We start from the raw sequence: 6,000 nt of genomic DNA on the forward strand, positions 1-6,000 counted from the left end.
CAGAACAAAACTAGCACCAAACATGCTCCTCTCCCCCACCTGAGCCCACCATAATGGTGTACGACATGGTCTCCCATACAAAGCCTCATAAGGAGCCATCTTAATACTCGCCTGATAACTGTTGTTGTAAGCAAATTCTACCAGGTTCAGGTGATCTGCCCAATGGCCACCCCAATCCAACACACACATCCTCAGCAAATCCTCCAGCGTCTGGATCGTCCTCTCAGACTGTCCATCTGTCTGGGGATGATAAGCTGTACTCATATGCACCTTAGTGCCCATCTCTGCCTGAAATGCCTTCCAGAACACCGAAGTGAACTTAGAATCCCTATCAGACACAATGCTCGCTGGCACCCCATGCAACCTGACTATCTCCCTCACATACTTCTTAGCCAAGACCGCTGCTCCATCAGTCTTCTTAATGGCCAGAAAATGTGCTGACTTAGTCAACCGGTCCACAATGACCCAAATAGCATCAAAGGTCCGTGACACTGGCAATCCCACCACAAAATCCATGGTGATCATATCCCACTTCCACTCAGGAATGGGTAAACTCTTCAGTAACCCGCCAGGAACCTGATGCTCAGCCTTCACTAGCTGACACACATCACACCTCGAAACCCAACTAGCTACATCCTTCTTCATCCCGACCCAATGATAGTACCTCTTGAGATCACGGTACATCTTAGTCGCTCCTGGATGAATGGACAACTTGCTCGCATGAGCCTCTCTCAGAATCTCCTGTCTCAACTCCTCATCCTTGGGCACACAAACCCGACCGTGCACCAAGATAGTACCATTATCTGAGACCTGATACTCTGAATCCACATCCTTAGAGGCATTCACCAGCCCCAAATCCTTCTCCTGAGCCAACCGCACTCTACTCAGAAGATCTGCTCTATCTACTGCTTCCAAACCCAACGGTTCCTGTGAAACAGCACACAAGCTCAAAGCACTGATCTCCCCTACCAGAGACTCCATCTCCTGCTCCTGAGCCGAAGCTACCCTCTTCCGACTCAGAGCATCTGCAACCGTGTTAGCCTTACCAGGATGATAGGCTATCTCCAAATCATAATCTGCCACAAGCTCCATCCACCGCCTCTGTCTCAAATTCAACTCAGGCTGAGTGAATATATACTTCAGGCTCTTATGATCTGTAAACACCTGTACCTTTGCACCATAAAGATAAGATCTCCAAATCTTCAGGGCAAAAACTACAGCACCCATCTCCAAATCATGAGTAGGATAGTTGCCTTCATGCACCCGCAACTGCCGCGAAGCATAGGCAATCACCTTCCCATGCTGCATCAGAACACAACCCAAACCAACTCTAGATGCATCTGTATAAACCACATAGGGTTCTCCCTGCTCAGGCAAAGCCAACACTGGCGCAGTAGTCAACATCTCCTTCAGGCTTGCAAAGCCTTCCTCACACTCTTCTGACCAGACAAAAGGAACATCCTTCCCTGTCAACTTAGTCATAGGACGTGCTCTGCTTGCAAACCCCTGCACAAATCTCCTGTAGTACCCTGCCAATCCAAGGAAACTCCTGATCTCTGTGGCATTCTGCGGTCTAGGCCAATCTCTGATAGCCTGAATCTTCTCTGGATCTACAGAAACCCCCTCTGCAGAAACAATGTGACCCAGAAAGCCCATCTCACGCTGCCAAAAACTACACTTGCTCAACTTGGCAAAGAACTTCTGCTCCCGCAGCTTCTCTATAACCGCCCTCAAATGCACTGCATGCTCCTCAGGACTCTTAGAATAAACCAAGATATCGTCGATGAAAATGATGACAGATACATCCAGAAACTCCTGAAACACACTGTTCATCAATCTCATAAACGCTGCTGGCGCGTTAGTCAATCCAAAAGGCATCACCACAAACTCATAGTGCCCATATCTCGTCCTGAAAGCAGTCTTCCTCACATCTGCCTCATCTATCGGTATCTGATGATAACCCGACGCCAGATCTACCTTGGAGAACCAAGTAGCACCCCTCAACTGATCCAACAACTCATCGATCCTAGGAAGAGGATACTTGTTCTTCACAGTGACCCGGTTCAAACCCCGATAATCAATACACAACCTGAAACTCCCATCCTTCTTCTTCACAAACAACACCGGCGCTCCCCACGGTGATACACTAGGACGGATGAATCCCTTACTCAACAAATCTTCTAGCTGCTTCTTCAGCTCTGCCATCTCTGCTGGAGCCATTCTGTAAGGAGCCTTGGATAACGGTGTCGTCCCCGGTTCCAGTTCAATGGTAAAAGGATCCGACCGAGATGGTGGTAATCCCTGCAAAGACTGAAACACATCCTCAAACTCTTCCACTACTGGAATACCGCTAACCGTAGACTTCCCCACTGACTCTGGCATAGATATAGTAACCAGATAAGCCTCACGGCCCTTCTCGATCATCTTCCCAGCCTGAATGGCTGAGATCACGAGACTCCCCGAAGTCGGTCTAATACCCTGAAAAACCAACTTCCCTCCTGAACGCTCAAACTCCACTCTACCCCGATGGCAATCCAAATGCACCCTATGCCGATGCAACCAATCCATCCCGAGAATAACATCATACAGCTCCACTGGACTGATAAGCAAATCCGCTGGCCACGACTCTCCTGCGATCTGAATATCAATTCCTCTAGCTCGTCCAATCACTCTCAGGAACTCGCCTCCCGCAACCCTGACAACTCCTGCACGCTCTCCAGGATCCCCGCTGATCCCCGCACACTCTGCACACTCTGGAGTAATGAAGCTATGCGAAGCTCCAGAATCAAACATAACGTGGGACTTAAACCCGCCCACCAACAAGGTCCCTACACAAACCTCATGTGTTGAGAACCTAACACTTTATCACAGGAAAACATAAAATCTGACCCTACTAAATTCACAAAGATTAAGTACCAGAAATTATACCTGTGATCGCCCCGGCACTGGTTCCACCAGTCTCTACTGTCGTGTAAGCACGTGGCGCCTGCTCAATCCGTGCCACCTGCTGACCTCCAGGCTGCACCTGCTGCAACGCTGCCACTGCTGCCGGCTGCAACTTGGGACAAAAAGGCCTGATGTGCCCTGTCTCCCTACAATGATAACATACCCGAGGTCCTGTCGTCGGAACACTCCTCTTGGGACAACTAGCAACCCTGTGATCCTTGCTCCCACAACCGAAGCAACCCGCACCACTCGGCTTCTGCGTAGCCTCCCACTTCCTCTTGGTTCCCTGAGCATGCCTACCGCCCCTGCTAGAACCACCCTGCTGCTGAGCCTTACTAGGCTGAACTGCTGGAGCTACCACCACTGACTGTGCCCGGATATCCTCCTCAATCTCTGCTGCAGTCTCAACCAGCTCTGCACGCGTAGCATAACTCCTCCCTCTACAGTGAACTCTCAAGTCATCACGTAGAGCCCTCAAGAACCTCCTGATCTGAGCCTCCTCAGGCTCCATAGCCCGACCCCCATAACAAAGAAGTCGACTGAACTCCAAGTCCAGCTCCCGCACTGACCGTGTCCCCTGAGACAACTGAAGGAACTGCACCTCCAAACGATCCAATGCCTCTCTAGGAAAATACTTGCGGTTGAACTCCAAAACGAAGTCAGCCCAAGTCATCTCCCGCTGCACCCTCCTAGCAGCCACAGATCTCCACCACAACTCAGCATCACCACTCAAAAAGTAGACCCCTATGTCCACCCAAAACTCCTCAGGACATCTCAGAGTATGGAAGTTACGTTCCACTCTCGTCCTCCACGCATCCGCAGCAGTAGGATCTACACCTCCTGAAAACTGCTCAGTACGCAACCGACCCATCTCTGTCAACATGCTGAGATAACGAGCATGGACCCCCGCATCCGCAGCCACTGGCTGCCGCTCCTCCGCCACCACTGGTGGCACTACCTGAGCCTGAGCCGGTACCACTGGTGGTAACCGCTCTAACACCTGTGCTAGCAAAGCCGCAACGTCAACACCAGGGACTCCACCCGCTGGGACCCCCACACCCGGGACCCTAGCATCACCGGCCACTGGAGCATCAACACCGCCCCCTCCTGCCACACTCACGGAATCCCCCGGAACATCCTGCGACTCGCCAACACCCTCAGCTGTCACACTCTGGTCCTCGGTCTCACTAACCACTGGGGCTCTACCCCTACCACGACCACGTCCGCGACCACGTCCGCGTCCACGACCTCGACCAGCCACAGCATCCTCTCTAACCATCTGCACTACCATGAACAGAAGGCTAAGCAAACAATTTCTATTATAACACAAAAACATAAACTCACCGTGGAATCACACACTCGGCTCGAAGAGGATGTTCTAGGACTCCATGCCACACACAATTGACTAACTCACATAATCAATCAAGACATGCAATCCCAAACATCTACAACAGAAACCTAGTGAACCCAAACCTAGAACCGTAAGGGCTCTGATACCAAAATAAAACGACCGACCCCCTTTTTTTTAATAATAAATAATAAATATAATATAATAAAATAAACTACAACTAGTGGTCCCATACCCACTAGCCACCTAACCACAAACACATTCAACAGCGGAATTAACCAACCAATATTCAATAATAATCCAATAATAAAATATAACCATATTCTAACATAATCAATATCCAAAACAACAGGAATCATAGAACCAGCAACCTATCAATGTTCTAATAACCCAACTCTAGCAACCTAGCAAAGCCAGACAACATAAAACCGAGTCCCTAGAACATCCTCCTGTTCATTGCCTGGATTCCACAATTACACTTTGCCTTTACCTGCCAGATTCTAAACAACATAACTTCCCTCGAACAAATCCAGAATGGACCAAAGCTTCCGCCATTTAACATGCAAAACAAAAAAACTCCCTCTATCCATCGGCATATGAATTATACCATCAGTTACTGTAATTGCTTCTAAATCATCCCAAAGAACCAAGAGAGACACCAATCCACAACTCCCAACCAATCAAAAAATTTGGATTAAATTGAAACCGATACACCATTGAAATACAAGGAGAGAAATGAAAAGACTAAATCCAAAAAGTAGCGGAGTCTTGCCCAAGAGATGAGCGGAGAGAACACTAGTGATAAGCCAGCCATCAACGCTAAAAAAGCCGCTTGATGCTAGGGTCCAGAGCCTGACCGCCGGTGTCAGAAATGATATGCTCAAATTGTAATATCCTAGAAGTACTAACAACCTTGCAGTTGTAGTACTTGGGAGTCGTATCCATAAAGACTTTAAACTCACACAACAGACTTATAAGTTCTTTAATTATGCTAAACATAAATGTTTGTATTTAAATTGAAAATCACAAAAAATCAAATCAATTAAAAAATCAGGATTCAGTTAATTAAAACCGTTCTTGAACTCTAAACACAATTGTAAAATAAATCGGTTCTCACTGCATATATTATCTAAGATTAAAAATCAAAAAATCAAATTTGTTTGCAAATTCCAAGAATTAGACCAGCATTAAAGTTGAAGTTTAGTTTGTTCACAAAATCGCAAAGTCAAATCTCTTGTAAAAAGAAATTTTGTTCATCAAAGTTTTTTATTAGGAAATCAACCAGACTCTCGTATAAATTGATTATCCTAAAATCTTAATTCTAAGTGAACAATCTAGACTAAGCAATAAAATCAACCAATGATACATAACATAGAAGAATATGAATCCAAATAAGTCAATCAATCTAACATAATACAAAATCCCTAATGAAAATCCCTAAACCTAACAAGTGGATTACTCAGACATAATTGCAGAAACACAAATCATAATTTGAATAAATAGTATTAAGAAAAAGAGTAGGAAAATAAAGGAGTTCGAAATATCTCTCAACAAGATCAACTTCTGACTTGTTTCTCCAAAGCTCTCTGAATCTCTCTCTCAAGATTTGCAGCCAAGAATAATTTTGATTATATATGTTTAATTCACGTCAGGGACCTATATTGCAAATAGATAAAACTTTGGGACATCTTTTAATAGTCTTTAAA

Source organism: Camelina sativa, chromosome 9 (assembly GCF_000633955.1).
Source record: "Camelina sativa cultivar DH55 chromosome 9, Cs, whole genome shotgun sequence".
NCBI classification, from domain to species: Eukaryota; Viridiplantae; Streptophyta; class Magnoliopsida; order Brassicales; family Brassicaceae; genus Camelina; species Camelina sativa.